General features: G+C 42.0%; 1 pseudogene; it reads left to right on the top strand.

Annotated features, from left to right (window-relative positions):
* The first annotated feature begins 7,822 nt into the window (after positions 1–7,822).
* Positions 7,823–8,359, top strand: LOC140507725 (cytochrome c oxidase subunit 5A, mitochondrial-like; annotated as a pseudogene).
* Positions 8,360–8,654: the final 295 nt, after the last annotated feature.

The following is an 8,654-nucleotide window of genomic DNA, read 5'->3' as shown; positions in this document are numbered from 1 at the left end:
TAGAATGATAATGAAAAGCCTATGGGCTTCCTAAGACAGCCGGAACAAAGGGGAAGATTAAATTTGAGTAAGAAAGGCTAAATTAAGTGGGAAGATTCAAGAGGAGCTCAAGGAGGCTCCCAGAGTCTGAACCCCATCATTCCCCCCTCAAACAGATTGAACCCAAATTCTTCTGGGGTAAAGGATGAAGGTCTCAGCTTCTGAAACTGCTTTCTGCTGGCAAGGGGCATAGAGCTGTCCCCGTCTTCATGAGTCCTGTTCAAGGGTTTAGAACCTGAGTGGTCCCAGGTCCAGTGAGCTGGAGTGGAGACCTTGGATGCAGACTGAGGTTGGTATATAGCCTGGGCTGTCATCTGGAAGTTGATGGCTTGCACTCTGGAAAAGACAAACCTGGGAAGGAGGTTAGGCAAACACATAGCAAACAGGCACAAAAAGAGTATAAAGAAAACACAATTTCCCTGGCATAAAAGATAATTTTTCTGGACAGAATCAAAGATGAATATGGCAAGGCCAAAACATAGAAAGGCATGTTTGATAGGGGAGTTTTTTCCTGTCACATATCCCCTTTCTTTCCAGATTGCTCCATGGGTAAGTAGAACAGGAAAGCATATTTTGAGTAAATAAAAACATCAACTGGCCTGGGGTCAGGTCCTAAGGAATGGGTTAAGACTCCCAAAGCCTGTCCTCTCCTTTCATCAACATACAGAGTGAAAGGTTTTCCCAGATTGGGTAGGTCTAGTGCTGGGGTGGTGGTCAAATTAGTTTTCAGAGTCTCAAAAACTTTAGCCTGGTCTGAGTCAGTGCCCTGAGTAGGGTCATAAAGGAGTTTAGCAACAAAACCAAAATTAGGAATCCAGAGTCTACAAAATCCAGTCATGCCTAAAAACACTCGAACTTGTTTCTTAGTGGCTGGACCAGGGATAGACAGGATTGTCCTTTTTCTCTCAAAGGTTAAGGAGAGAGAGGTGGGCTTGAGTTCATGGCCCAGATACTTTATGGACAGGTATGCTATCTGGACTTTGTTCAAAGAAGACCCTATAGCCTCCAATGCCTAAGAAATTAAGGGCTTCTGTGGCAGCAGCCAAAGAACCTGCCTGGGTGGGGCTACAAATAAGACTATCATGAACATACTGAATTAATCTACTGCCTGCTAGTTTCAGGTGCCTTAAATCCCTTCCCGAAGCCTTGCCAAATAAATGAGGGTTATCTCGAAAGCTTTGGGGCAAAACTGTCTGTGTTAGCTTATATGGACTTCATTCCCCAGGAAAAGTACATTCAAAAACAAAAACGTATTCTCCATTAGTTTTTTTGTGGGAAGGGTTGCAGTGTTGCATGGAGATGGACAAGGCACAAAGATTCTATACTTAAGGAATTTTTCAGTTAAAGATTGTAGTCCTTCCCAGGTCTCAGTCTTAATCAGATACTGGCTGAGATGGGGGAGCACTTTAGGGTATGGGAGGCTAATAATGGCTGGGGTGGCAGAAGTAGCTCTCTCTGGAATTCCAGTGTTCCAAATATTTGGCCTGACTGTCTCCCACACTCTCAAGCAAACCGGGCAAGATGTAGTGAACAGAGGTAAAAGGGAGATGGGAGGTTTAACTAGAGAAAACTGGCTCCCCAATTTCACCATCAGGTTCCTTCCCAACAAGGGGGCAGGGTCAGAGGAGGGCATAAGGAAGGGGTGTTTAAACAACAGATCCTCGAGGAAGCAGGTTGGGGTGGGGTATATCTGGAGACATTCCTTAGTTTCCCCTTCAATGCCTATGACCCGAGGGGTCAAGGGACGGGTAGGGCCAGAGTGACTGGTTAAAGCAGAGAATTTAGCCATGTTAAGGTGGGTAACCTTACCTTCAGCCTTCGTTTTTGCCTAGGGCTTGGTGAGAGAAGTAGAGAAAGTAGGAGCACTGCCAGCACCCAGGCATTCCTGTCATTCCAAGTCTTGAGAAGACTGGAGGACAGGGTACTGGGGGGCAGCTCCACCACTTTTCCAACCTTGGGGACAATCCTTCCCCTAATGTTCCTTCTGGTCACATGGACACGGTTCCACAGGCATTGGTTCCTGGGGCTCCCTCTGGGGGGGCACTGTGAAGGGGCACTCCTTGGACCAGTGACCCTTCTTGTGGCAACAAAAGCAGCTTTCCCCACTGCCCAAGTAGCCAGTCTTCCTCCAAGGGGGTGCCCTGGAGGGGTGCTCCCTGGGTCTTTTCCTGGCCAAGGCAGGAGCCAAGAATTGAGCATGCTTCCTGGCCCTTCTCCTTAGTTCCTTGTCCTCTGCTGCAACTAGACCTCTGTTGTTAAAGACTCCAAAGGCCATCTCCAGTAATTGGGCCTGAGGTGTTTGGGATCCTGTTGCCTCTTCTGCAACTCCTCTGCAGTTTCCTCTTAATATCTGGGGCAGACTGATTAATAAAATACATGCTAAGGATTGCTGCCCCTTCTACGAAGTCAGGATCCAAATTTCTATGCTTTTTAGTAGTTTCTACTAGTCAGTTTTGAAAAAGGACAGGGTTTTCCTTTTCTCCCTGAGTAATTTCCCTAATTTTTTGAAAATTTACTGGTTTTTGAAATGCAGTCTTTAGGCCTTCTAACAGGCAAATTACCATAAGGTCTCTCTTTCCCCTGTCCTCACTCTTGACAATCCCATCTGGGGTCACTACTGGGAACAGCAGCTGCTCCTGGGGGGTATTTTATGGGATTATTGCTAGCCATACAATCCCCAAACTTTTGGGCATGTTCCCATATTCTCCCCTTCTCCTCAACGGTATAACAGACAGAGGAAAGAATATGCAGTTCTTTCCAAGAAAGTTCAAATTGTAGGGATATGTCCCTAAAACCCTCAGTAAACCTAGTGGGGTCTTCAGAGTATCTCCCCAGTTTCTCTTTAATCTGGGTGAGATCCCAAAGAGAGAGTGGAACATGCACCCTGGTTGTCCCACTGGGTGGGGTAGGCACTTCTCTCAAGGGAAACAGCCCTGACGGCCCAGTGGGGAAAGGGGCTTGTGAAGGGAGATAGGAAGTCCCACTTCTTGTGAGGGAGGAGTTGGGGAATGCCTGCTGAACTGGATTAGGCTGCAGGGCCAGGGAATCTGGCTGGCAAGGGGAAAGATCTGCTGGTGCCTAAGGAAGAGTAGGGATCAAAGGGGGAGATGCCCCAGAGAGTGCCACGGGAGTGGGGCCAAAGGCCTGAGTGAATGTTGCCCCAGCAAGAGGGGCTGCAGAGGGAGGCACCCAAGCAAGACCAGTAGTTGGGGACTGAGGTAGAGTCCCCAAGGAGGGGTGGGTTACAGGCAGTGATACTGTAGAGACTGCCATGGGGGTGGGGCCTGATGTCTGAGTGAATGTTGCCCCAGTGAGAGGGGCTGCAGAGGGAGGCACCTCAGCAAGCCCTGTGACTGGGAACTGAGCAGGAGTTGGGAATGGAGATAAGGAAAGTGAGGCCAAGATCCTAGGAGCCATAAACAGGGGGTCATCCAAAACATCCAATTCACCCCCATTTCCCTTTTGTGGGGTGTCTCTAGCTACAAGCATCTTACAATCATTTCTGAGAATGGGGTCCTAAGAGAGTTTGACAAAGGCCCTTATGTAAGGTATTTCTATCCATTTTTCCTTTTGGAGACAATATAATTGTAACTGTAAAAGGATATTACATTGTAAGGTCCAAAACATGGGCCACACTTCATTGTCCTTCAGGTGATACTGAGGCCAAAGTGTTGCAAAAGAATACCAACTTTTTCTTTTTAAGTTGTTTAGAGAAGCTAAATTTTTTCCAATTTTGTAAAAGACAGCCCAAAGGCAAAGTTTTTGGAATTGATGAATTGTGACCCATTTCTTGCTGTGGGGCTGGGAGTCCCCCTCTCCTTAAAAGAGGACATGGAAGTAAGCCTTGAGAAAAAAAAAAAAAACAAAACACAAGAGGACAAAAATAACTGAGCTTTCCCTGATTTCCTTGTGTCCAGGAAATCCAGAGAATTGGGCACCCACTTAACTGATGTTTCTCTAACCTTTTAGCGCCCAGAAAGTTCAGAGACTTAGCCTGATACTGAGACCTGAAGTCAGGTCCGAAAATCTGCTTCCAAGGTGCTTGGAGAGCAAGTAGGAGATAGGGAGAGGGGGAGGCTTACATACCTTCCAGTTTCAGCAGAAGAACTTGAGATTAGCAGCTTTCTCAGTCAGGGAACCATAAATGTAGAGGTTCAGGGGTGATGGGGGACCCCAAAATACCGACAGTCTGGGTCATGTTCGAATGAATTCGACTCAAGCCTTCTTAAAATCAAAGAAAACAAAGTTTATTAAAGATTCGCCAAATTGGGTTGCCTCTTAAGGAGCATTTGTGATGCTTGTATTCACAAGTGGGCAGACAGAATCTCAGCTAGACAGAGTCTGAGCTGGATTGAATCTGAGCCTCAGTATTTTTTTGAAGTTAAAGTGAACTAAAATGGAACCTAACAGGCAAAAAGACTAACATAATTTCATTCTGTATCAAGGCAATCTGGGTAGTTTATCTCCATCAAAATACTCTGTCATTTTCCAAAGATTATAGATTTATGTTGCTTGATTCCAAAAATCAGAACTAGGAATAATGGATAGAAATTATATAGAAATAAATTTCTGTTCCATATTAAGGGGAAAACAACCAAAAGAACCCAATAACCCAACTTACCAATGATTATAATTATTCCAGAGAAATGTATTGCTTTGTAATATGTGTTCTTGATCAATTGAGGCCTATAATTATTGTTGTAGATATCTCAGAACACTTTCTTACTTAAGGACAGTTGGATTAGATGGGCTTTGAAGACTATTCTAATTGTGAGAATCTTTGATTCTGTGATACCTCTGCAAGACCAGTCTAGTAACTTATAGGTTGATCTCAGGGTCTCAAGAATCTGGGCTTCCATGCCCTGATATTTGCTCCTGTTCCTCACTATACCTGTGTCCTAGATTGATAAAAAATGCAAAAAAGTTATTGAACATCTCTTATGTCATCAACATGGTAAAAACAAGAATAGGAGAGGATAGTTGTTTTCAAAGTCCTTTTTGTGTACTTGAGAGCCAAAATTATTTCATAAATCAAGAACCACAAAATTCAAGATATTTATTCCATGATATATTATGTCTTTTTCAGGGGGGAGAGAGATGAATTTCTAGTCTTTTTCCTTTAAGGGATCTTCTGCTTTCACTGTAAAATATCTCAGATGTCAGTATCTCTGGAAATTTCCTGTGCTTTATATCCAAGAGATAAATATTCTGGAAATGCAAACAAGTGCTGATTTCTCCACATGAGAAGCATCACAGAAACTAGAACTACTACTTTACAACACAAAGTTTGTCTCTAACAGAGAGCTGCACAGGTGGTCAAGTCAGTTGCTCACGTGCCATCTGTTAGAAAAGAACTAATTTTATGAATGATTTGCCAGTATTTTTAACTTTTGCTGGGAAGATTGTGATTATATATATATATATATATATATATATATATATATGTATATGTATATATGTGTGTGTATATGTATGTATGTGTGTATGTATGTATGTATGTATGTATTTGTCATATTTGGTCCAGAGTAACATGAAAAAACCAATGGAACTATGGAACTCAACATAAAATTTCCATTTCCTAAAGATAAAGGAACAGAATATTTACAAGGAAAATCCCATTGTCTGAACTATTTTCTCCCTTTCCTGACCTTTAAATAATTACTTTTTTAAAAAATAAATAAAACACACCAAGATTTATTTATGTCTTTTGCTTTTGCATCAAAATAATTTCTGAATATAACTACTTTGATATTCAAGCACTTACTTCCTTCCAGCATAGAAACACAAAATTAATACCTACAGCTATGGTATCTGACAATGTATGTAACGTTCTACCCCTATAATTCCGCTTCTCTCTATTGAGAGAATGGAGCTATATTTCATTATCTCTTTAAGCCATTTTCTTAATAAATAAATATATACGGAGGTTTAAGTTTTTAGGTAACCAAAACGATCCATTAAACCATCAACTTTTTGTTGATGGATTTGCATAACAGACTAAAATAAAAATTTGTGATATAGAGAAAAATAACTCCTTAGCTTACCTTTGGCCTAGATTAAATTTGTTTTCATGCTAAGGCAGAGAGAATCCTTGGAATATGTAACCACAAATCAAATAGGTATTTGTAACCTTGATCTTTGTTCCACGCTGGAACAGGAATAAAAAGGCTTAATTTTAGCCTGGCAGTGCTCTGCTTTCTGTTTGTCAACTGGGGATAATGACTGTGATTAGGAATGTGTCAGCCTTTTCCCTCAGGGAGAGGTTCAAGCCATTATAACCTAGCTAACTGGAGCAGAGGTGGCTTGGTGAAAAGTTGAACCTAAAAGCTAGTATCTTGATTAAGTAGGCAAAGTATGCATTAATCACCAGGAGGAGACTGGCGTGTACCAGCAGAATAATGTGACCAATAGAGATGTCATGAGACCAACAGGGCAACACTCTAGCAGACTATTTGCCCTGCCCCTAAAGACTACCAGTTACCAGCTGAGTATTGTATCCAGTTCAGACACTTTGAACACATTTCTCCTCAGGTATACTCTACCTTGAGAGGAGCATGCCCAGTGAGAAACAAAACAAAACAAAATAAAACATCATAACATTTCACAGAAGTTGGTCCTAAAGTGCCCGAAGTGTGTGTTGTTACTTCATGGATATGTTCTGATGAAGTGGCACCTAGGTGGTGCAGTGGATAGAGCACCAAAGCAGGAGTCAGGAGGACCTGAGTTAAAATCTCACCTCAGACACTTGACACTCACTAGTTGTGTGACCTTGGGCAAGTCACTTAACCCCAAACACCCCATCCTGGGTCATCTCCAGTCATCCTGATGAATAATCTGGTCACTGGATTCAGATGGCCCTGGAGGAGAACTGAGGCTGGTGACCTGCACAGTACTACCTCACTGAAAAATAAAGTCAAGTGCTAATCATGTCATTGTTTCTCTGATGGCATGGTCTTCAGCAATGAAGGACTAACACACACTTATGTTCTGGTGAAACGTGTACCTCTAATGCATGATCCTTATGTGCATTTATTTACCTCATGGACTATGTATTTGTGACACTCTAGCCGTCTCAGTTTTATGGGGAAAAGTTATACTCTGAATTTGCTACTTCTATTTCATTAAATGGCTTTGTTTGAGCTGTATACCATGTGACTAAGAATAAACTATGTAAATGCATTGATACAAATGTAAATACACTGGGAAGAGTGCCCAGATGACCATTTATCTGAGGTATTTTTTCTGGTGGCCCCACATGTGAAGTATGTTGACCAAGATGCTATATGACAAATGAATAAACAAAATAAATGAATAAATAAGTGAATAGACAGTGAAAAAAATTTCTGGTATATTGCCTACACTATGTATTTTATTCATTTGGCCTTATTGTTCTTCATCTGCAAGATTTCATTTCCAGTGCATATGACTTTGCACTGAAAACTGCCCAGAATATGTTCCCTTGTCATGTTCAACTCTTAGAATCCGTAATTTCCTTCAAGGAAGCTCAAATGCCATTTCTAAAAGAGACTTTTAGATGACTGTCTAGTTCTGGTGCATTCCATACCCTCACTTCCTCCTCAAAAAGCTGGTATTTAATTTTTATCTATTTTATACACCTACATATGCAAGTTTCTGGCTTGTACAACACAATACAAACTTCTTGAGGTCAAGGGCTATTCCAGTTTTGTCATTATATTCTTAGTGTCTATCATTCTTCTTGGTACATAGTGGACACTACTAAATATGTGCTGAGCCTGTGTCCTGAGCAGTAGGCAGGCAGTCCATGGTTTGGTCAGTTCTGTCACCCTCGCCTGCTGTCACCGTGCTGGCTGCTGCTCTCCACCACTGTTCCTCCTAGGTGCGGATCCTGCTGGCCAAGCAGATGGCTGCAGCCCCTTCCTCCTGGTTGTCTTCTGCCTCTCCTGCCACTGCGGCAATCCAGTCAGTTCACTGCTATTCTCATGGGTTCCATGAGACAAATGAGGAATTTGATGCTCGCTGGGTCACATACTTCAGCAAACCAGATCTTGATGCCTGGGAATTACGAAAAAGAATGAATACATTAGTTGGCTATGATCAGGTTCCAGAACCCAAAATCATTGATGCTGCTTTGAGGGCATGTAGACAGTTAGATGATTTGGCTAGTGCAGTTCACATTCTAGGGGCTGTAAAGGACAAAGCAGGACCTCATAAGGAAATTTACCCATATATTATCCGGGAACTTAGACCAACTTTAGATGAATTGGGAATTTCTATTCCAGAGGAATTGGGCCTGGACAAAGCATAAACTCTTGTGGATGGGCTTCCTAAGGATTTATTGGTAATGTACATTTACCTGGAGATGCTGATGATACAATATTATTTGAACATGTTTTTCTTTATTGAGTCCCAATCTATATAGTATTTGCTTGGATCTTCACAAAAGGGAAACAGTTGGAACTTAATTTAAGCAGTTGTCACCTGTGTTTACATTAAAAAATTTGTCATTGTTGTTCAAAAAAATCATGTGTTGATTGATTGATTTGTGCTGTATTTAGAGTCAAGGAGATCTCTGTTTAAGTATCTTGTTAGGTGTGTGACCCCAGGCAAGCTATTTCACCTTTATGTTCATTAGC

Source organism: Notamacropus eugenii, chromosome 5 (genome assembly GCF_028372415.1).
Source record: "Notamacropus eugenii isolate mMacEug1 chromosome 5, mMacEug1.pri_v2, whole genome shotgun sequence".
In the NCBI taxonomy this organism is placed as follows: domain Eukaryota; kingdom Metazoa; phylum Chordata; class Mammalia; order Diprotodontia; family Macropodidae; genus Notamacropus; species Notamacropus eugenii.
Note: the sequence above shows the minus strand (reverse complement) of the source record. Positions and strands in the feature narration are given on the sequence as shown.